Source organism: Lepidochelys kempii, chromosome 13 (genome assembly GCF_965140265.1).
Source record: "Lepidochelys kempii isolate rLepKem1 chromosome 13, rLepKem1.hap2, whole genome shotgun sequence".
Classification (NCBI taxonomy): Eukaryota; Metazoa; Chordata; order Testudines; family Cheloniidae; genus Lepidochelys; species Lepidochelys kempii.
In genome coordinates, this window is record NC_133268.1 from 25,469,127 (window position 1) to 25,493,573 (window position 24,447).

At 49.4% G+C, this 24,447-nt stretch overlaps 1 protein-coding gene across 2 annotated transcripts in view; it reads left to right on the plus strand.

The window, feature by feature from the left end:
• The window catches only part of DLGAP4 (DLG associated protein 4), a 333,015-nt gene that overhangs the window by 198,076 nt on the left and 110,492 nt on the right, over positions 1 to 24,447 (plus strand). The window lies entirely within an intron of this gene.

Consider the following 24,447-nt stretch of genomic DNA (forward strand, 5'->3'; position numbering starts at 1 on the left):
GGCCCATTCTGCATCCTAATGAGGTTAGCTAGCATCAGATCCGCAGCAGTAAAAAGGCAATGCCCATGGAGAAACAGGGAAACTAGTCGCATCATCAGTTATGAAGCTACTAGCTAGGGGAAATGAACTGCCTTTGCTTTCCCTTGCGGGTGGGGACACAGGGCTGAGATGTGCAGGGTGGATGGATGGGTGGAGCCTGAAGGAGCCACAAGGGCAGTCCAGCAACCACAGCAAACCTCTGCAAAGCTGGATAGTGCTTCCCAGTCACAGGCAGCGAGGTCTAGCAATCTGGGAACTGGGGGCTTCTCCATGCAGTACAGCAGTGTGCACTAGAGGGCTGCCAAGTCCGAAGTACACCAGCATGCTGCTCACTGACTGGCCTATGCAGACCCTGCTGGTGCAAGCTAAAAGTTTCCCAGGGCACGTTAACATGGTGCACCAGCAGGGTCTGCACAAGCCCGGTAATATACAACATGGTGCACTTTAATGCACATTGCTGCACCACTTAGCAAGCCCTTTGTGAGTACTTACTAGTGAAATCTCCTTGCTCAGGTCCCTGGAAAATACCAGAGACATTGGGCCCGATTCGCTGCTCATTTCCCCCTGGGTAAGTCAGGAGTGGCCCCACTGACATCAACAGCATCATACCACGTACATGAGAGCAGATCCAGAGCTGCTATGTGTATGTCTCACTGGTTCAGGGAAAGCATGTAGAATGGAGCCACTGCTTCTGAAAAAACACTTCATAGTGTCTTCTGCTAACCTTCCTGAACACCTGGGGTAGATGAATGGGCTGACTCTGCACCCTGGCTGCAGAGGAACATGCAGACCCTGAACCAGTGTCCCAACCCTCCTTCCTAGGCTTTGGCTTTACTGGTGACTCAGTAACCATAACACAACTCAGCCCTCAGCCTGAGTTTAGCTGTCTCAGAGGTTTCCCTCCAGGACTTCTCCTGTCCTAGCTTCCTACTTCCTTCTCCCCAGAGCCCTACTCCCACCTTTTATATCACAAGTGGTGATCACAAGCCTCACCTGCCACAATGAGTCAACAGGAATCACCCAGAAGTTTTATGTGAGATTCTAAGAAAGTGGATCTAGGAGCCCTACCACCCCATTACGGGCAAATTCAGCCAGTCAGCAGATCAAATCCAGCCAGGCTACCCACCCCAGTTTGAAATCTGATGTTCAGAACGCACCACAAACCAGGGCATCCCAACAGTGCAAAAAAATCATGCCTAACTTCAGTGAATATTCTGCTGATGCAAGAAAAACATCCTTCAAATCCATCGCATGGTCATGGAAGCTCCGCACACTCAAAACAGACACATGTTGAGTGCTTTGAGTCTTCCGTTTGTTCTGGACCAGAGTTCCGTGTGGTTTTGCAGAGTGTATGCCATCCATTTGAACAGTCTACCTCAAGGCTTATGGAATTATACCAACCAGTTAAAATCAGTTCCAGTCCTGACTTCTTTCATTACTGATTCTTCTGAGCAATTAAATACACAGGAGTTTGTAGCTAACCTATTGCTGGTGTGTCCTTTGATGTGCTGGAGAGCCTAGTTAAGTTTCCAAGTTTAACAGTGTTGTAGGTCTCACACAACCCTTCCTCTCCAGTTCATCAGTGCTCCGTCTTTCATTTTCAAATCTCTTTTTTCATATCTCCTTTTTTTCCCCTCTCTGTTCTGATCTGACCTACTTAACATGTTCCCCCCTCCAGAGGAGATGACATCTCCTGGGGAACTTTGAGAAACATGCTATTTAGGGACAATCAAATAGATAGGATCATTTCTGGCTTTTTTGTTCCCTCAGATTTTATTTTATTACCAGAGACATTTGTATGAAAATAGGTTCCCCCTTTCTTAAGAGTTCATCTGCTCCTGCAGCTTTCTCAACACCTGAAGTCAAAATCCTTTGTCAGATTGCAACCACGTATTTCCACAGCAACCAGCTTTGGTGGCACTTAAGCTCCTAAAGATCCAAGATTATTTTTTCCATCCTACATGATGGTATCAGTCAAAGTCACCACCACCACAATTGATTGCAATTGGCAGTCCAAGCTTGAATGGCTTTTGGGCACTGAGCCACCCTTTCACAAAGGATGAAATGCAATGTGCGGAAGGCCAGTGCGCCACTTTAAGTTCCAGGTGGGCCCTATTGTGGGGACTTGAGTGGTGTTTAGACCTCTGCATGGGAGATAATTTCACTGTGATGTTTTAAACCCCTAGTGTAGACAGGGAAAGTTACATTTTAGCCAATGTTAGCGGGTGAAGGGGAAATCGAGGCTCTCCTCAAGGTAATCTCTGCCGGGTTAGCGGTGAGGTACACTGAACATAAGAATGTAAGAACAGCCATAGTGGGTCAGACCAAAGGTCCATCTAGCCCAGTATCCTGTCTCTGACAGTGGCCAATGCCAAGTGCCCCAGGGAGAATGAACAGAACAGGTCATCATCAAGTGATCCATCCCCCTGTCGCCCATTCCCAGCTTCTGGCAAACAGAGGCTAGGGACACCATCCCTGCCCATCTTGGCTAATAGCCATTGATGGACCTATACTCCATGAATTTATCTAGTTCTTTTTTGAACCCTGTTATAGTCTTGGCCTTCACAACATCCTCTGGCAAAGAGTTCCACAGGTTGACTGTGTGTTTTGTCTGTTTTAAACCTCCTTTTGTCTGTTTTAAACCTCCTGCCTATTAATTTCATTTGGTGACCCCTAGTTCATGTGTTATGAGGAGTAAATAATACTTCCTTATTTACTTTCTCCACACCGGTCATGATTTTATAGACCTCTGTCATATTCCCCCTTAGTAGTCTCTTTTCCAAGCTGAAAAGTCCCAGTCTTATTAATCTCACCTTATACGGCAGCTGATCCCTACCCCTAATCATTTTGTTGCCCTTTTCTGAACCTTTTCCAATTCCAATATAGGGGAAACTTGCCCTCCTGCGGGACTCACCATTCAAATTGTGTGGACAGCTTTAATAAGCACAACAAAATATCACTATGACACAAAACCTCTAGGGCATTTAAATCATCAGCACAGTCTGCCCTTGCCCCCCCGCTGGGGGGCAAGGGGAAGTAAGAAATCCTCTTATATCCCTGTCTGGCTGCCTTGGGTTTGAGCAGGCCGGGATCAGCAGGTGTTGCATGGCTGCTCCCCGCCTCGGAGCATGTGAGTGGGGAGGGGGGAGGAGGCAGAGATCGTCTATCTCCCCCCCGCCCCATGCCTCCTTAGCGCAGATGGTAGTGCATCAGTCTTGTACTTTGAGGGCCTGAGCCTCAGAGGGGGAGGGGGAGGTTCTCTGTCCTATGTTGTGCAGGTGGTCAGACAAGATGATCATAATGGTCCTGGTGGCCTTCAAGCCCAGGACTCTGCGTCCCAGCCAGCCGACCTGTGTTACCCCAGCACGGGTCGTAACATCCTGCATTGTCCTTGTTCCTCACCGGTGTGACTTTGTGCCTTCTCCACAGGGCTGGAAGGGAGCTACCAACGGCCTGATGCCTTTTGTCAGCCTGCATAGCGCCCGGTCTCTGCCTCCCACGAGCATAGCTATCTGGTTTATTTGTAGCTGCTCTTGTTGCCTTTCCCCAGCCCCTCCCCCCAAAAAACCACGTGTGATTGTGAAACAAATGCCACATCTTGCTTCTTAAATCCATTGCTGCTGAGCAGGATGTCATGCCTAGAAGGAATCTGTGTTGATTTTAAAAAGTAGCGAAGCAAAGGAGTTTCATAAGAACATAAGAGCTGCCATACTGGGTCAGACCATGGGCCATTTAGTCCCGTGTCCTGTCTTCTGGCAGTGACCCATACTAGTGCTTCAGGGGGAGTGTATAAAACAGGGCAGTTTTGGAATGGTTCCACCCATCTTCCACTCCCGGTTTCGGACAGTCAGAGGTTTTAGGGTTGCCCCAAGCATGGGCTTGCGTCCCTGACCATCTGGGCTAATAGTTATCGATGGACCTATCCTCCAGGAACTTATCCCATTCTTTTTCTGAACCTAGTTATATTTTTAGTCCTCACAACATCTCATACACACACACACACAAAAACAAGAGAAAACGCCCCGGATTCTAGGGGGAACTGTACAGCAAGATAATGAGCGGCTGGAGGAAAACCTGTTGTATAATGAATTGTTATAAGTTAGACATTTTCTATTTTTATCCCTGTGATTAGATTCTGAACTCTTTGACTCATCATTAATTTATTGCCGTGGAAGCAGGCTGCAGCCTCATTGAATTCTGCGCAGTGTTCTAGGCTAATTTGGGGAGCCTTGAAATCATTCGTGTAGGCAGACCTACGTCACCTATGCCACCGCATGTGGTCTTTTTAATTTTGGGGGGTCAGGGTGGGTAGCGTTCCTTATGCCAGTTGGCAAGTTGTTTGTTCCTTATCTAGCTATTTATTAATATGCTGCCAGGTTGCTATATATAAAAGCCGCCCCCTCGTGGTAGCAGTCCAAATGGAGGATTTCGGCGTGGCTACCTCCGGGCAATTATGGGCATATGAGACCAAGGCACGGCCAGTACAGTGTGCACACACATCCCGAATTGGTGACTGCCCCCTGTTAAGGAGACCAGATTGTTCATGGATTTAGATTATGTTCATTTTTCCTCATTGTCTTCATGGGGACCCAATGGTACCATGGTGCATTAGATTATTTATGTGGCACTAGCCATGGTACCTGGGCACCCTACCTGACTTCACATAAAACACTGAAGAGCTGCCAAAGAGACTAAATGCCAGGTCCCCCCTGCAGCCTTTCCATTTTACCAGGAGCTAATCTATTGGGGATGCCAAGGCAAACAGCTGCTTTGCACAGCTCTTTCAGAACATGGCCGTGTTCGTGCTTAATGGTATTTCTGCATGGAGCAAAACCCAGAGGCTGCCAATAAAACTCAGCCACCAGCACCCAGGAACATCATCAAACCAAAGAGAATGAAAGACAAGAGCTGAGAAAAAGGTATACGGAGGGAAGAGGGACATAGTGTCATACAGACAGCCAGGGAAGGGGTGGGGCAGAGAGGGAAGGACAGAGGCACAGGCAGACATGGGAAGATAATGGCTCAGAATAAGATCCACTTCGGAAGGCTGCAGGGAAGCTGAAATCTTTCTGAAGTCCAAGTTTTTCCACATAGGGGCAGGGATCCGGAGCACACTCAGCTCTCCGTCCTGGTGCAGCCTGCTGTGTTCACAGCACAGAATGTGGGATCAAGAGATAGGCCAAGGGTGCACTGCCTGGGAGACTTGTGATGAGTGTTTATGTGTGGTGTAAGGATGCTCGGCTGGCTCCCCTAGGTATTGGCCCAGCCAGTCTGAAGCCTTCAATTAACCTCAGGAAAACAACAGAGGTGAAAAGCAAAGGGCTGAAATATGAAGTCCTGTCAGAGAGTTATTCCAGTAAAACCTTTGCAGCTAAACTGTCCCCACTACCATGCAGATTTGATCCCCAGCCTGCAGGTAGCCAAGAGCAGCGTCCACCTCCCCAGCCCAGAAAGCCACAGAACACTGCAGGGCTAGGACTGGGCCACCTGCCCAGCCGAGCTCTCCAAAGCACCAAACTCATGCAGCTGTTCGTATAGTTGGAGCCCAATCCTGTGCGGTCCTGAGCCTCACCAATTCCCAGGGAAGTCTGCCCCTTACATCAATAATAGTAACAGTAATACTGACATAGCACTAGTCATCCATAGACCTCAAAGCGCTTTACAGCGGAGATCATTAGTGTTCTCCCCATTTTACAGCTGGGGAAACTGAGGAATGGAGTGGTGACGTGACTACGACTTACGCATACGTACTCACAGATGTTCTTATCCTTAGCCCCTCCACAGACCTCTGGAAACACTCACGCACACAGAAACCTGCACAGACACACAACATCCAGCAGCCCTCTGCAACTCACCCACAAAACTACACCCATGCATGCATCCCTCCACATATGCACTTAGCCGCATCCAGCCACACAGCCCATTACAGTCAGACACCCTCAAAACCACAAGTACACCTCCACTCACCCACCCCATCCTCATCCAGCCGCATGGACATTCCCGTCCTCCCCACCACCCCGCCCCACACACATACAGACATGTCCCTAGCCAGGCATCCTCATACACATCTGAAAGCTGATGTGCCTAGATGAAAGGCTCAGCTTTCTGCATGCCTCACAAGCCTGATTAAAAAAAAAATCTGACTAGCTGTCTGACCCCTGGTCCTGAATTACATTGCAGGACACTTTAAAAATAAGTACCAGATGATTTTAAAGTGGTGGAATTATTACGGGATTGGACAAGGGCTGGCAAGCTCTTCCAGATGCCAGGAGCATGTATTTAGACTCCTTATTCATTTTGACTCAGTCCTTACTGAGTAAGAGCCTCCGGATTTGCTTCTTCCTCATTTACGGGTGAAAAGGTTTCTAGGTGTGTTTTGGGTAGTGTTTAATCCAGCAGCTAAGGAGTTGCTGTTTTAGACTTCATGTTCATGGGCTACATTGGGCCCTTTCTGCTCGCTGGAAGAGTCCCCAGACAGCAAAAACAGGTACATCATAGGGACTTTTGCTTGCTTGAAGCCGTCTGTTTAATTAGCCCCAGTCTGTTACAGGCGAGAGAGACAGCAGAGCGGTTCAAGCATTGCTAGTGAGACGTGTGCTGGCTTCTCAACAACTGATTAGGTTGCTGGTTAGTCCACTGCCTCCTTGGGATCTCTGCTTCATAAAATGAGTCACTGTGCCAAGGGAATCCAAGGGGGGGCGTGGGATCCTTCCAAACAGAGACGTCCCGTCATGCCACATGCCATGAGCCTCTTCAGTCAGGAGGAGTAGCGGTGGCTGGGCGGGGCCCATGTGCCATCAGAGGCATTGTAGCTCAGTGGGCCTTTTATCAATGACAAATTCCATTTTCCTTGCTGAAAAAGAAATGCTAGCACTGGCCAAGCAGGGAGAGGGAATTATATCCAGGTTAAAGGGCCAGCTGGGGGGAGGGAGGAATGGAGGAGGGAAATGCTGCCAAAGCTTTGCATCCCAAAGACACAGCAGGGCCCACTGACCAGATGGTCCTGGCTGCAGAACCTCCTTCTCCCACCGCAGGAAATTGAGTTGGAGAGAGCTGCTGCACAAGCTGCAGAAATAAACCCTGCTGCCTCCCCGTAGTTCCTGATTTGGTTATTGCATTTGGATTTTGCATGCATGTCCCATTTGGTCCTTCCTTCTGCCAGGCTCTCAACTCACTGCTGCTCTTCCCAGCAGCCTGCCCGAGTCAGGGGCGACTGGACTGGGAAGGGAGGGAGATGTCAGGGGTAGGAGTGAGCCAGCAGCAGGCCACACAGACATATTGCTGGGGGCACCAGCAGCCTGCAGAACTTACAATTGCCTTTAAGGACATTCCAGATATATATACATGCACATATACTTAGAGTCCAGTCCTGCAAGGTGCTGCAACTCCCACTGAAGTCATTGTACTGTGCAAATTCCAAAAAGAGTCCAAATTGCAAACCCGTAACTGGGCCCAAACTTTCTAACAGTAGCACTAAGAAAAGTCTGAGCCACTCCATTCATTTCAGTGATGTATTAACTCTGAACCCTAATGGCAGTGGACTGCATGCCAGCATTGTTGACTATTTGCTAGAAGTGTGCAGTTATTCTGGGATTGTGAGTGGGGCCTGGGTGCCGTCAATTGCTTTCCAACCTGCCTCTGGCGTGGATGGGAAGGTATATGAGTATACACATTTAAATGGCCTGCATCAATGTTATCACCCTCTTGGGTGCTCAGAGATTGCATTGAATATTCTCTTAGAATTGCCTCGTGTTGGGGATATGCAAATGCCTGCAGGAACTGAGCAGGCGCTGGTTGACGTAAGGGCCAAGCAAAGAGTTTTGTAACTGACTCTGAGCCAAGAGTTTATTCCCAGTGTGAACACACAAACCCCTCCTGTGAGCTTGTGCGAGAGACAATGCCTCAGTGACTAAAGGAACAGCCCGTCAGTCAGCCAGGTGTCCTCTACTAAGTGCTGTTCTTGAGGGCTTAGCGAGGTTATGAGTGCAAGAGGTGCTCAATGGCCTTCCCAGCCCTGCAGCAGCTGGGCCTGATGATGGTGCTCTCCTTTCTCAATACCCTTCCTCTGTGAAATAAGTAGCTGCTCTTGTAGTCTCCTGCGAGTCCGCTAGGGCCTTCAGTACTCAGCCCTGCTTTGCTAATCCACTCTGCTTACCTGGCAGGCAAACCCCTGTCAGCTGGAATGTTCTCACATGACGCTATACAGACCTGGTTTGGATTAGCTCAGCCAGGCCGGAAGATTAATCCTTTTATTTCTGCCCTCCCTGCTGCTAGGGCTGACTCCTCTGGGGCTGCACCAGCCTAAGGAAGAGCAGACATTGTCCCCACATCTGATCAGTCTCCATTAGAATGAATGGCTTCCCTGGCATCTAGTCTCTCTTTCCTTTGTGTACAGCAAAGGTGAAGGATTTGGATGTATTCAAAGGCTTTATTGTATCCCGCAATTCCCATGGCTATCACAAGAATAAAAACCAGCAGTTCACAGTGACAGACAAGGCTGTGGGAATAAAACGGCTCCAGCTCGAGTGCCCTCTTATGGCAAGCAACACTGTATTTGGGGTCCTGAATGAGGGCACTCAGCTTGTAACCGAGCCCAAAGGCCCTCGCTGCAGGAATGGCTGCTGTATAAGAGCGAGACTCTGAGGGTTTGCCTGTGCCGCAGCCCGAGGTGTGAGTGCAGCGTGTAGACAGACTTGAACTAGCTTTGATCCGGCTAGCGCAGGAGCTGGTAGCAGTGCAGCTGCAGCAGCCTGGGCTTCAGCGGGGACTGTCCAAGCCTGCCCAGGGTGCTGGGTGTTACTCGGGCAGCTAGTCTACGCTGAAGCCCGTGCTGCCAAGCGCTATGGGTACCCGAGCTGCTAGGTCGAAGCTAGCTCAGGGAGATCTCCACCTGCTGCGTCACCCCTCCAATTGCAGTGCAGGCATAGCCAGTGCAGAGAGAGAGCAGGAGACTGTCGGTCGGAGCTCCTGTGCTGGCTGGGTGAGTGTGTCTTGACACTTCCACCAACAGCCCCTCACGCGTGTGGGAAGGATCCTGTCCTAGGAAGTAGCTGTGAGCAGGCTCAGGGTGGGGGGTGGGCCGCCTCCCTAAGGAGAAAGCAAAACTGTAGTGTATAGCAACGCCGACAGTGTAGGGGGAACTGACTTGTAATCTCTGCCAGAAATCAGATGTGGTTCCGTTGCTTTCTGAGCATCATTCCAGGGTTTCAGCCTGAGTTAGAGAGCCAGCTAGGGGCTCTGGCCAGAGCCACTGGCTCCCCGTTCATTTCAAAATTGCCCTCCTTGTATAACTAGGCTCAGAAGAATTAGATTTGTACCAGTCTATGTCAGTAAGTATCGATTGCACCATGCACACACACAAACCAGCAGAAAAATATTTCCATTCATGATAATCGATAGGCAAAGTAAGAAAAATGCAGCTTGAGAACTTATCAGAGTTTGATTTGAGGATGCTTCCTTCGTATATTTTTGACATTTGATCATTTGTGTTTGAATGGTTATGAAGCTTTAGCTTTCTGAATTGCAACATCTACTGTAATTAATTATTGCCTGACCCCCCTCATTGTCTGACACGCCCATAATTTCCTGTAACTGAACATTTAAATTGATAACAAAATTTAAAACTAAACCTTGATGCTTCTTATTCATCAAAATTGTAACAAAGTAAAAATCAAAATTCTGCCAAGCTTCGTTCTAACCCTCCAGCCCACTGCACCGGCCTCACCTTCCCTCTGCCCCCCTCACCTGGCAAGCACTGCCCCCTCCCCACACCTGTGTCCCTTTACCGCATTATCAGTGGATAATGTTTGGGTGCCAAAGCTGCATTTTTTGATTGAAAAAGTTTTGCCCAAAAATTTTTGCCGCAGCTTCTGCCAGCTGGAACATCAACTCTGTGCCTCTACATTCCTTTCCATATTGCAGCTGAGCCTTTCCTTCTTTCTCGTCCTTACCCAGTTCTCTTTCCCACTGCTGCCCTGAGTCTGAATTTAAGGCTGTTACTGTTTTATTTAATACTGAGACGCAGTGCCTGTGGCAGACGGATAATAGCAAGTGAAGCTGATATTGTGCTATATGGCTCATATATTGGCTAAACATGCAACAACTGAAGTCTCTCACAATACTAATCAGCAGATTTCTGCCTGAAATATTGATTCCTTTTCGCTGGATCATAAAAAGCACATTTACTGTCAATATCAAGAGAAATCCCATTAGAGGCAAATCAACATCTGCATTAAGTTTCCCTTAGGGAATATCCTCCAGGGCAATATTATGGAAGCTGCTCAATTGCAATCAGGTCCTGTTATAGCCAATAAATATATAGATCTGGCTAGCGCTTTCGATTATGTTCTTAATGCTTATATAATTGTAGTGGGAGCTCAGTACAGAGAGTTCTTCATTTCGTTCTCAATGTCAGCCCTGCTTGAGCCATCGGCCCTGTGCGGGACTATGGGGTTGAGTAGAGCTGAGGGGCCAGACAGCAGAAGGAACCCTATTGGGGGACTGCAGCCATCTGAATGCCACAAAGCCATGCTCTCTGGTGGATCTCTGGAGGGGCAGGTTGATGTGTACTTAGAGAGTGGCTGGGCTTTGCTAGGTGGTCCACGGGTCCCTGGTGTACCTGGCCCATCTGTTCTCACCCCACGGGCAAGGGAGGAAGCTGTCTCCTCCCCACTAGAGCTGGGCAAAAATTATGGGGCAAATCTTTTTAAATAAAAAAAATGCAGCTTTGGCACCACCCAAACATTTCCTGAATTTGTGTCGGTTTCACCGCGTTGCTTGTTTTTAAAACAAAATTTTTAAAAAGTCAGAAAGTTTTTATTTGTTTTGGTTTGAAACAACTTTTTGCTTTGAAATGTCCTGTCATTTTGATTTGAAAATGTTTTAAAATCCTCAGAGTCAAAAAACAAATATTTCATTGGACCCAAAGCCATTTTTTTAACTTCTTGAGTCACTGAAAATTTTGACAATTTTTGTTTTTGTTTGTGATCCAAAGCAAATTTTCTTTTTAGTTTTTTTTTAAATGGCCAACGAACTAAATAATCCCTTGTTCTCCCATGCACCCCCACCTCTTTGGCCCCATATGTCCCTGCACCCCCTCCCCCTGTTCCCATGTGCACTTGCACCCCCCACTCAGCCACTTCCGCACCCCTGTCACCCATTCCCCTTTGGCCCTGCACCCATACCCCACCCCTGGTGTCCCTGCAACCTCAATCCCATTCAGCCCCTGCCCCAGTCTGTCCCACTGACTAGCCCTTCTGAACCCCAGTCTATGTGACCCCCCCAACATCCCCATGTGTCCCAGTCTGTCCATCCCCCTGATATCCCAAGCCTCCATACCTGGCCCCACATGTAGGGCACTGTGAGGAATGCAGCCTCCCCTCCTCCCTATCAGTTGCTGCCTGCTGTGACCAGTGAGCCAGTTGCCCTCTGTTCTGGTGCCAGAACAGCTCCTGGTGGGAGAAAGGCATAATTGCAGCACCTTTCTGACAGAATGTATTTTCTGCAGAGAGAAAAATCTGCGGGGGACATGAATTCTGCACATGCGCAGTGGCGCAGAAGTCTCCCAGAGTAATGAGAGCGCCAAAGGGAGATTGTGTATGTATTTTGCAGTGTGCCTCTGTGCATATGAAAGAGAAGAAGAGTGTGTGTGAGAGAGAGGGAATGGGTTGATCTGAGTGTGGGTCTGAGTGCACCCCAGAGCCTGATCTCCTGCCCAAGTGGGCAAAAGCCCCTCCAGGACAATCTCCCAAGCTCTGCTTTCCCAACCCTGCTGGGCTGAATAGTGCTTGCTTTGTAGCTTGGCTGTTGTCCCCCACCCCCTGCCCAACTGGATGTGATTGTGGAATCAGTCTGATTAAAGAGGCTGCTTAGACTAGCTGGACTTGGTACCACATGACATTTCGACTAAAAACCTAGAACAATATAACATGAACATGGTCCACATTGAATGGATTAAAGGTTGGCTAACTGATAGGTCTCAAAATGTACGTAAATGGAGACTTTTCATCAAATGTGTGTGTTTCCAGTGGGGTCCTGCGGGGATCATCGGTTCTTGGCACAACGCTAGTGAACTTTTTTTATCGATGACCTGGAAGAAAACATAAAATTATCACTGATAAAGTTTGCAGATGACACAGAAGTTGGCGGGGGGGGGGAATAATGAAGAGGACAGGTCACTACTACAGAGTGACTTGGATCACTTGGTAAGCTGGGTGCAAGCAAACAATATGTGTTTTAATAGGGCTAAATATAAATGTACACATCTAAGAAGAAGGAATGTAGGCCATACCTATGTAGGCAGCAGCAACTTTGAAAAAGATTTGGAGGGCTTGTGTTGGATAACCAGCTAAACAGAAGCTTCCAATGTGACGCTGTGGCAGAAAGGGCTAATATTAGTCTGGGACGCATAAAGAGGGGAATTTTGAGTAGGAATAGAGAGGTTATTTTTTCCCTCTGTATTTGGCACTGGACTGCTGCTGGGATCCTGTGTTCAGTTCTGGTGCCCACAATTTGAGAAGGGTGTTGACTAATTGGAGAGGGGTCAGAGAGGAGCCACAAGAATGCTTAAAGGATTAGAAAATATGCCGTATAGTGATAGATCAAGGAGCTCAATCTGCTTAGTTTAACAAAATGAAGGTTAAGGGGTGGCTTGATTACAGACTATAAGTATCTACATGGGGAACAAATATTTAATACTGGGCTCTCCATCCTAACAGAGAAAAGTATAACATGATCCAATGGCTGGCAGTTAAACTAGACCAATTCAGACTGGAAATAAAGTGTAAATTTTTAACAGTGAGGGTAATTAACCATTGGAACAACTTACCAAGGGTTGTGGTGGAGTCTCGATCACTGGCAACTTTAAAATCAAGATTGGCTGTTTTTCTAAAAGCTCTGCTCTGGGAATTATTTGGGGGCAGGTCTCTGGCCTGTGTTATACAGGAGATCAGACTAGATGATCTCAGTGATCCCTTCTGGCTTTGGAATAGATGAATCTATGAACAGGAGGCTGAGAGAGCCAGTGCAGCCCCTGCTGCAGTTCTCAGCAACCCCAGTGGGGACGGGATAGCCAGGCCCCTCTTTGAACCCCATCTTCTGCTAGGCAGTTGGTGCTGCGGGAAGTGTTCCAGGGCAGGCAGGTGCAGTTCAGGACAGGCTGTCAGTGAGGGCAGGGTGAGGGGGATTGCTCTGATTCTTCACCATGTATCCTCCCGTCCTCTGCCTAGCAGCTTCAAACACATCACGCCTCTTTGTTGGGTAAGCTGGACCCTTGGAAGGAGTTCCATGCATGAGATGGGTGCTGACCCGTGAATGTCTAGAGAGCAGTCTGTGGGCAGACAGAAAATAAAAGAATCAAAATTCAGCTCAAGAATGGAGTTGAGGCTGCAGCTGACAGTGAGGGGTTGTGGTTGTGAATGACAGCGAGGGGCTGCAGCTGACGGTGCTGGGCTGCAGTTGTGACCAGCAGTGAGGGGCTGTGGCTGCGGCTGGCAGTGAGGGGCTGCGGCTGACAGTGAGGGGCTGCGGTTGTGACCAGCAGTGAGGGGCTGCGGCTGACAGTGCTGAGCTGCAGTTGTGACTGACAGCGAGGGGCTGCGGCTGACGGTGCTGGGCTGCAGTTCTGACCAGCAGTGAGGGGCTGTGGCTGCGGCTGACAGTGAGGGGCTGTGGTTGTGACCAGCAGTGAGGGGCTACGGCTGACAGTGCTGAGCTGCAGTTGTGACTGACAGCGAGGGGCTGCGGCTGACGGTGCTGGGCTGAGGTTGTGACCAGCAGTGAGGGGCTGTGGCTGTGACTGACAGTGAGGGGCTGCAGCTGACAATGAGGGGCTGCAGTTGTGACCAGCAGTGAGGGGCTGCGGCTGACAGTGCTGAGCTGCAGTTGTGACTGACAGAGAGGGTCTGTGGCTGTGACTGACAGCAAGGGCTGTGACTGACTTGGATCTGAACTTTATCTGCTTCCCCTAGAGCCAGTGAGCTCCAGCTGGAAGTCTCACAGGAATATGTATGTTTCTGACCCTCACCTGGCTCAAAGCTCTGTTTGGGAACACAGCACTGCTCCTTCTGCTGCGGGCTGGGAAAGCTCCCACTCCACTACTCACGCATGCTGTACCAGTTCTGGGTGCACACAGGGCCCCGGGGTTGGCAGTGCTACGGAAGAGTAATGTATTAAAACCCCACATGTGGTAGGAGGACGGCACCAGGGCAGAGAGGCAGAGAGGCACCTCGCTACCATCTGCCCTTAGCATGAGGAAGCCTGGTCTGTGCCTGCCAGGGGTCAGCTCCCTGTTACCACCAGCCAGACACAGCACAAGCCCTCCCCCGTAGGCCTGACAGGCCCTGCTGTCCCTCCGCAGGTTAGTGACAGCCCCACTCCAACCCTCGAGCCTGCCGAATGTCCTCTGGTGTATCAGTGCCTGGTCCCTGGCCACTTGCAGCGTTCACCAATCCGCTCTGTCAAGGAAGTGGCTCAGCACAGCTTCCCAGGGTCACCTCAGGTCACTGCTCCACCTAACACATGGCGCTTGGATTTGTTTAGAGTGAAATCAAGTTGAGGCGTATTTAACAAAGCTGAGGGAGTTGAGTAACGGCAGATAGGAGCATTGGAAACAAATGGTTCCTATAAAATCAAACCATCACACGCATTCTAGAGCCTGGACTTAATTGACAAGATAATCTCATGTCTAGTAAAGCCTTGCTCACCCCAGATCCTTGCAGTGGTTTACAGCTAGGCTGGCTATGACCCTCCCTTTGTGCCCCCAAAGCACACTGTCAGTTTGCCTCCTAGGTGAAGGACTCAGTATGTCTCTTTGCATTCCAAGATATACCAGACACCTTTTGTCTTTATTCCTAACCAGGGCACCCCCATAACCAGGGCACCGAGAGATACTTTGCAATCTCTCAGTCAGCGTCGGGCTCAGTATGCAAAAGACGAACGGTGTGAGGCAGACAACATGCAGACAGCCAGACAGGGAGAGCGATGTCAGTTACCTCCTGCCTGAAAGGAAGATCTCTGAGGTACATCACCTCCTGGTGACTTGCCTTAACGCCAAGACCTTCAGGAGATAATTTCAGTGTAGATACATAACTCCATAAATATTATCCATACATATATCTCACAATGCTTATGATGACTAGGGGGTACTGGCTTTCGGTAGAGACCTCACCTGCCACCCTTTGCTGAACTATTATGCAGCTATCTGACCTAGCGGATCCCTCTAAAACCATGTGCACACCCAGGGCCCCCTGCAGGTCAGGGGGCTGTGGGTCCAGAGTGAGGAGTATTGGGAGAGCTGGGGGTCAGGAGGGAGGTAAATTGGCAGAGCTGGGGGAGGTGGGGCTGCAAGTCAGGACTGGGGGGCATTGGCAGAGCTGGGGGAGGTGGGGCTGCAAGTCAGGACTGGGGGGCATTGGCAGAGCTGGGGGAGGTGGCAAACATATCACATGGCCCCCTCACTTTCATTAATAATTAATTCACTCCAGAGTTTCAGGTACAGTCACTGGTCACATCCATACTGAGCCAGGAAAGGAGCAGCTGGCTAGGCCTGGCTAGGCCAGGTCACAAAACAAGCCATAGTGCCCTCTTTTCCCCAGCTACGGTGCTGAGCAGCCCTCCCCACAGGGAGCCAGTTGTGGGCTGCCCAGACTCAGTGACCTGCTGTCACTTGTCCCTCTCGTGAATAGGTACGTTCAGTTGCTTCTCCCCTTGGCCAGACTCCTGCTGCATCTTACCTCACTTCATCCCTGCTGATGTGTTCCAGAATGCAGGTGGAAACCGCCCCTGATGGAGATGGGGCCGAGATCCTCTCGGGAGACTGAAAGGAAACAAACCCCACCATCCTGCCCCCTTCTCCATGGCAGGAAGTGACTGCAGCTGCTCAGCTCAGATGGAGTGATAATGGAGTGAAACATTTGCTCCACAGGAGTTCACATGTCCCTTTCCCGTGTCCTGAGTTTGCTGTGCTCAGAGGGCAGGAAAAGACTTTCCAAAGCACTGGCCCCTTAAAAATAAGAGCTTGGGATGGCTGGATGGCTCAAGGCACTGGTAAAGGGACAAGCAGGCTTCCACAGTGCGACCCAACTCCACCCAGTGCGCAGCAGAGACTAAAAGTCATAGCCACCTGATAGCTGCTGGCTGATCTTTAGTAGAAATCTCATTGCCTGAGTCATCTTAATGAAACACTCACTGCTGGGAACAAGCAGCCATTGGCCCCTGGCACGCACTAGATAGAGCCCAATCAGCCTTTTCCATCTCTAGGCTCTAGGGGTATGTCTACGCTGCAATAGAAGACCCATGGCACGGACACTTGGTGCCCGGGTCAATTGACATGGGCTCGTGGGGCTCAGGCTGATGTTCGGGGCCCCCCATGGGGTCTCAGAGCCCGGGCTCCAGCCTGAAGCTGAGCCTGTTTCAATTGGCCTTTGAGTGTTGGAGCCACAGGTTTACATTACAGATTAGACATCCACTAGGCTGTGAGATAGTTGAGAGTCTCAGTTCAGTTCCAGGTTGCCAGGTGTCCACATCACAAAACCCACCATCCCCCCAGCACTAGTCAACATAGAGGCCAAGGACAGAATGGGCCATGGGGATTGAATTAGCCTCTCCCCACCAGAGGTGATCTTGTTATGCTTATAAGAAGCACATGGGATCTTTTTCAGGGGAAAAGGCAACATGCCGCGTTTATTGAAGACACAGCAATTAGCGTATGCATTCAATCTCACACATACACTCTCTCCCACCAGTCGATGTTATAGTTACCCATCCAGAGTCCGGATCAATCTAGTGGCCAGCTAGGTTGATCACGTGTAGGCCATTCCTTTCTGCTATTCAAAAAGGGTGGCTGGCAGGATATAGTCAAATCATACATTAATACATTTAATACATGCTACATTAATATCTTATTATTCTTTATCCTTCATTCTAAATTATACAAAATACAAACATAAAACCCTACTACTACAATCTCCCCATATCAGAACTAAGGCATGACAGCAGGACCACCTGGAGGAAGCTAGCTCTGTCTCTGCTACTAGTGTGAGCGTAGGCCTGAGATCTCCAGAGTGATCCGTCCAGCAAACATCAAGAGCACTAATAGAAACAATGTAACAGTAAAAAAATCAGAGCTTTGCTTCTCCAGCAGCACAGGGGGACTGTCAAGGGGGATGGACCCCTTTAAGGGGCGTCAGGCCCCAGAAATCCCTCTGGCCCACCTGTAAGCAAACTGCCTGGGTGACAGCTAACTGACTAATGAGCACCTGAGTCTGATAAAAGTTGACCAATGGTCACTTGGCGGGAGGTGCTCGTAGAGAGAGGAGCTCCTAGAGGCTAGCAGAACATAGCTGGCTGCTAGCCTCTCCAGGCTGGTGAGTGAAAGGATTGGATAGAAGGGGCTTGCAGGGAAGAAGCTGACTGAGAACTATGACTGGCCTAAATTGTAACCAAGCCCCAGGCAGAGGGCAGGACCGTGAGTCTGTTTTGGAACCCCACTCTGGGGGAAGGACTGGGGTCTCCTGAATGCAGGAGAGGATGCTTTCACCGTTAGCCCCAGGGCCAGAAGAAGCACTGTCTTTGAGAGGCTAAGGAGGAGGGTGTTTATGTTCTGTGAAAGGCGTTAATAAGTGAGCATGCTGGGTCTGAGCGAATGACTGCAGGCACCACGAAGGAGCTGAGGCCATGCTGGAGGACAGGTCCCTCTCACAGGGACATGGAGGGATGTAGTTTCCCTCTGTTGTGGATGTGACATCCTTGCCCCATGGTCAGGTGCTGAACTGGAGTCTCTCCATGGGGTTACCCTACTTCTGGGTTTTCCTGGACATTTCCTCTTTTGTGATCCTCTGCTCTGGTGGATTTCTCAAATGAGAAGAAATGTCTGGGAATTTTTGTGGTGCAGACGTTGCAGCTCAGAAAGAGCTGGCTCTGTGCCCCGATTGGTCCCTCCACTACCTACAGTTGCTAGATCCTGCCCACCAAGGCCTCAGCTCCCTGCCCTGGGGAGGGGGTCCCCTAGGAAGGCACTGATGGACAGCTGGTGCTGTGTCCTGGGCCTGCGCCAGCTGCCCTGCCACTGTGACAAGGAGCAACAGTGCCCCCACCTCAAGAGTGAGGCTCCAGGTATCCCCTCCAGGACCCGCCAAACATAGGCGTAGTTTGACTTCTGTATTTGGGTGTGTGGCTTTGGACAGGCCAACAGGGCCATGGGGGGGGGGAGAGAAATTCTGTGCCTGCCCACAGGGGTGCCATTTTAGATTTGGGGGGAGGCAACTTCAACTGTGATTCCAGGGGCTACTTAGGCAACTGAAAACTGTAGTGTTTTTGCAGATAATAACTTAAAAATATCTGACAGGAGCATTGTATCTAATTTCTATATCAAGAAAGAAAATTAAAGAAATATTAGACCCACTCAGCTTTAATACTAACATGTTCTGACTTTTTGTGGCAAGTCACTTATGGGACACTGGTTAGGTTTAAAATTGTAATGTATATTCTTACTTAGATACTCTTACTAAAGTCAGAAAGGACTATTATGATCATCTAGTCTGACCTCTTGAACATTGCAGGCCACAGAACCTCACCAATTCTCTGCAGTAATAGACCCCTAAACTCTGGCTGAGTAACTGAAGTCCTCAGATCAAGGTTTAAAGAGTTCAAGTTACAGAGAATTCACCATTTACACTAGTTTAAACCTGCAAGTGACCCCCATGCAGCAGAAGAAGGTGAAAAAACCCCAGGGTCTCTGCCAATCTGACCCCAAATATGATGATCAGTTAGACTGTGAGCATGTGGGCAAGACCCACCAGGAAGATACCTAGGAAATAATTCTCTGTAGTAACTCCGAGCCCTCCCCATCTAGTGACCCATCTCCAGCCATTGTGGGGTTTTGCTACAGGTAGTTGCTGATGGGCCAAGTGCCATTGTAGGCAGTCTCATCCTACCATCCCCTCCGTAAACTTATCAAGCTCAGTCTTGAAACCAGTTAGATTTTTGCCCCCACTGGTATTTTCCCTCCCTGGATTTATCCCTCTCATGTATTTATAGAGAGCAATCATATCTCCCCTTAGCCTTCTTTGAATTAGGCTAAACAAGCCAAGGTCTCTGAGTCTCCTCTCATGAGATAGGTTTTCCATTCCTCAGATCATCCTAGCAGCCCTTCTCTGCACCTGTTCCAGTTTGAATTCATCTTTCTTAAACATGGAAGAAAAGAATTGCACACAATACTCCAGATGAGGTCTCACCAGTGCCTTGTATAATGGTACTAACACTTCCCTGTCTCTACTGGAAACACCTCGGCTGTTACAGCCTAGAACTGCATTAGCCTTTTTCACAGCCGCATCACATTGACGGCTCATACTCATCCTGTGATCAACCATTACACCCAACTCTATCTCCTCCTCTGTCACTTCCAACTGATAAGTCCCCAGCTTATAGCAAAAATTCTTGTGGTTAGTCCCTAAATGCATGACTTTGGACTTTGCACTATTAAATATCATCCCATTTCTATTACTCCAGTTTACAAGGTCATCCAGATCTTCTTGTATGATATTCTGGTCCTCCTCCATATTGGCAATACCTCCCAATTTTGTCATCTGCAAATTTTATTAGCACACTCCCACTTTTTGTGCCACCGTCAGTAATAAAAAATGTTAAATAAGATTGGTCCCAAGAGTGATCACTGAGGAACTCCACTAGTAACCACCCTATAGCCTGACAGTTCACCTTTCAGTATGACCTCTTGTAGGCTTCCTTTTAACTAGGTCTTTATCCACCTTTCAATTCTCACGTTAATCCCCATCTTCTCCAATTTAACTAATAATTTCTCATGTGGAACTGTATCAAATGCCTTACTGACATCCAGCTAGATTAGGTCTACTGCATTTCCTTTGTCTAAAAAATCAGTTATGGTCTCAAAGAAAGATATTAGTAACTTTGTTATCACCTCTTGAATATAACAATTGAAACAATTGTAGAAAAATCTACAATTACTTTCTATCATTTAGGCTACTTGCTTTCCGCAGTTTCACCAAGCTTGGAACAGATCATTTAACTTTAGGAAATATCATAACAGCCCTTTCTTATCTTAATCACCTGTTAATAAATAAAATTCTGACTCCCTGCCTCAGGGGCACAAGCAACAGCATGTCTCCTCTGCAGAACTCATTACATTTGGGGGTGCAATCGGGGCCATCCCTACCCATACACAAAGTACGCAGCTGCGCAGGGCACCAGGAAATTTGGGGCACCACATTTCCTGGTGCCCTGCGCGCAGCTGCATGCTGCTCCAGCCCTGCTCTGGCTCTTCCCCATGGCCCCCGCCCCTGTTCTGCCCCACCTCGCCTCTTCCCGCCCCTGCTGTGTCCCCACCCCGCTTCCACTCCACCCCTTCCCCAAGCCCCCACCCCACCTCTTCCCCCCCCTGCTCCACCCCAGCCCCGCCCCTACTCCCCTGAGGCCTGCTGCAGGGGTCGGGCCTGCACTCACGACGTGGTAAGTGGAGCAACCCAGCCCCAGCCTGCTCCGCTCCCCTGGTTCCCAGCTATGCTGCCAGTGAGTACTGGAGGGTGGGTCTCCCCTGCCCCCCAAGGCCGGGAGCCAGGGGAGCAGAGTGGAGTGGGTTGGGGCCGGGGGGCAGTTCCCCCCCCTCGTGGAGGCCTGGGGCCCCACAGAGACCCCTGCAGGGGGCTGTGTAGGGCACCGAAATGGCTAGGGACAGCCCTGGGTGCAATGCCTTCCTATGTCCCCCCAACTCCACCTATGCCGCCAAATACCCTTCCCAGTACTCACACACACCTCCAGCACCCCTAACTGTACCCCCTCCTCCAACTCCTCCTCCTTTTCCCCTGCAGTGTCCTCTTTTGGGGAACCTAAAAGATGGGAACTTGTCTGTCCACCAGGCTGGAGCAGGAGTTACTAAAGGTAATGTGTCCTTTCCATCCCTGGCACAGTGGAACTGGGTCCTCCTGGGCAGGAGAGTGGCCACGCTGCAGCTGGGTTTAATTTCAGCCTGCTGCAGACTATGTTGTCTCATTATGCTTCAGGGACAAGGGCAGCAAGGAATCAGGCTGGAGGTTGCACTATCAGGAGTAAAGTCCTAATCCCTCTGAGCTCCTAAAATTCCTGCAGCTCAGATGGGCTGGGCCTGGAGCGAGAGAGGGAGAAATCAAGGACATCCAGAGTACAGAAATCCCCTGGAGGAGCTGGAAACCAAGTGCACTGAGCCTTTCACTCCCCAAGGGACCCTACAGCCTGGTCTGTCTCTTGCCCTTGGGTCCCCATGCTGGTTCCAAAGCAGATCTGACTACCTCCTTGTGCTGGGAGCAGGGGCACCTGCAAGTAGGTGGCTATTACATGCAGATAGACCAGGGGTTCTCAAACTGGGGGTCATGACCTCTCAGAGGGTCACAAGGTTATTACGTGGGGGTCGTGAGCTGTCAGCCTCCACCCCCAAGCCCCGCTTCACCTCCAGTATTGCTAATAGTGTTAAATATAAAAAAAAATTTAATGTATAAGGGGGAGTCACACTCAGAGGCTTGCTGTTGTGAAAGGAGTCGCCAGTACAAATGTTTGAGACCCACTGAGATAGACCAAGCTTGAAAAACTCCAGTCCAGGATTTCTCTGTGACCATCACAGGTGAAAAGTGTTAGCTAAGGAGTACCTTTGCTGGGCATCCCACGGCTTTCCAGTCCTTTAAAAGGGGATGCAGAAACCTAACCCGGATTCCCATTCCTGCCAGGGATTGGCTCCAGGTGGCACAGTCCTGCTGGACCCACCTGAAGATATGGAGTTTGGGGAGGAGGATGAAATCTCCCGAAACACAGGACTGGGCTCTTGCTTTAAAGGAGCAATGCAAACCTGTAGCAGCAAGTGGGAGGAGAATCTGAGGCAGAATGAGGGGAACAATTTCTGACCCAGGCAGGGTAATGCCATTTCTGTCCTGCCTGGTGTTGTGAAGAACCAGACCCCAGAGTTTCCTGCAGGCAGCGGACCCAGTGCACAGGTGATGCGTGAGATCATGTGATAAGTTCGACTCCCTTTCCTTCCTTCTCAGCCCTACTCACACCCAGGTGTCGGGACAGGACTCTAAGCCGGTGGAGGCACATGCTGAGGAGCTGGAACAAGGTGTAAATTAAAACAGGGAGAGGGCTACTACTTTCCCTGCCACCTAGCCCCTCCTGGGAGCAGCACATCTCTCTTCAGCACCTCCACTTACCCTTGCGCTGGGTCAGACACAGAGGTCATGTGTGGGGGAGTGTCCATTACACTCCTGCTCTGCGTGTGAGTCCAAGATATTGTAACAAGCACAGCGAGGAGGCTGAAAGAAGGTTAAAGTAACAGCAGCTTGGTCTCATGCGGACTCCTCTCTCTACTTGGCCTTGTGTGTGTCTAGCTACATCTATAAAATTGCTGTGTGAGTATATCATGGCCATTTCGCTGTACTGTGCACGACGTGATGTCGCTATAACGCACAGTGTATAGATGCGATGCGATGTGGGCAGAGCGTGTCCTTGGAAAGATTAGAGTTTTATCAGTAAATATTGATTTCGCTGTATACACACAAATCAACAAAAATATTTCGATGGGTAATAGAAACGTACAGATGGAAAGGGAAGAAAAATGCTGCTTAAGAACGAATTAGTGTTTGATTTAAGGCTATTTCCTTTGTATATTTTGATGTGTGACGTTGACCATGGATTTTAATGGTTATAAAACTAACTTTCTGAATCTGTCTCCTGTCATTAAATAACTGTCTGACACCCCCCCCCCCAATGTCTTGCAAGTATGAAAATTTAAATAGATAAAAATTGGGGAAAAAATGCTTGAAAATAAACATCAATATTATCCATCAATTATTTTAAAAAAACCCTAATTCTGCCATGCCTACATGCACTGTGTGATGTGGCTAGAGTATATATACCCCCATCACGTCATGCACAGTGAATATACACTATGCCTAGCGCATTATATGAGGAGGGTGGAGTATGTATGTACTCTATATAACACTATGACTCAAGTTTGATTCTCAGGTACATGAGGGGAGGAGGGTACGTGAATCTGGAGCAACACCATTGAAGTGCCCCCTATGAGAGATGAGTTCAGAGGGAAAGCCATGTGATGCCGCACTGCTAGATGGTGTGATAAACTCTGGCGCAAGAGCCCACATGGGTTGCAGATAAGGGAGTTTGCCATGCAGTTCACTCTCTCTATTCCTGGTGCCTCTAAAAAACACACTGCAAATGACGAGCCCTAGCCCTAGCCTTCACCTATCGTATATTAACATTTAAGAAAATCTTTCTTCTGTGAGCCATGGGGGGGAGCGATTGGGGTAAAATAATGCTGTATTAAAGGTTGACATTTCTCTATCCCTAGTGCTACCCATCCCTCCCCGGTTGGTGGAGAGTGTCATAAAGCCAGAGCTGTGCATTTCACCCCATTCCCGTCAGAGTTTCTGCTTCAGTTCACCATAGATTGCTGCTTCTCCTGCCCTCTCCTAACATGTGTGTGATTTATTTCCTCAGGAAAGCTCTGCACTTAGGCAGCAGCTGTCTGTCAGTGGGGCTCCTGCTCTTACCCAGCTGTACAGCTGGCTTTGACTGAGGCCAAGGAGCTTAAGCGACTGACCGAAGGTCACCCACAGAGCCAGGGACTCAGGATGGGATTAGAACCGAAAGATTCTCCAAGATCCTAGCTGCTAACCATTAGGCTGCCCTGCCTCATAACATGCTCCACAAGGGCAGCTTACGTGTGATGCGCTTGCTTGCAGCATAGGAAACGCCCAGGTTCAGATCTAGCCTCCAGTTTCCCTGTCCCCTTTATATATCTTCCTGGAGGGGGAGGAGAATGGCCCTCCTACTGGCTTGGCAGTCCCCAGGTCACGGGGGGAGGGCTGGCAGGATGAGCCATGCTCATTGGTCTGCTAGGAGCCCTCATAAAACCCAGAAAGCCAGGAAAGTGCTTTATATGGGGAAACAGACTAGTTGGGCATCTTCCCTGCAGAGGGGCTGGGCCATCTGCTGCCTTGCAGACAAAAAGTGGTTTGGCAATGGAGTGTGAGCAATGTGGGGAGGTGGCTGAGACATTAAATAAAACCCCAGAAGAGCTGGGCTAGAGGGAAATCCTAGTCTGTACGAGGGGCTAGGGGCCAAATCCTCAGCTGCTGTAAAATGTTGGAGCTCCAGGGAAGTCAGTGGAGTTCCATCCCTGGATAATAGGACCCCACTGATGCTATTTTTAGCCTTGTCCTACAAGATAGAGCTCAGCATTGGCACTCAGGAGACCTGGGTTCTCGGCCTGGCTCTGCCACTGGCCTGTTGGGTGGCCCTGGGCATGGAGTGGATGGGTGGACCATCAAGCTCACTGCCCCACCTCTGGCTGTGGACAATACCTGCTACCTCAGGAGAAGGCAGGTGTCACAT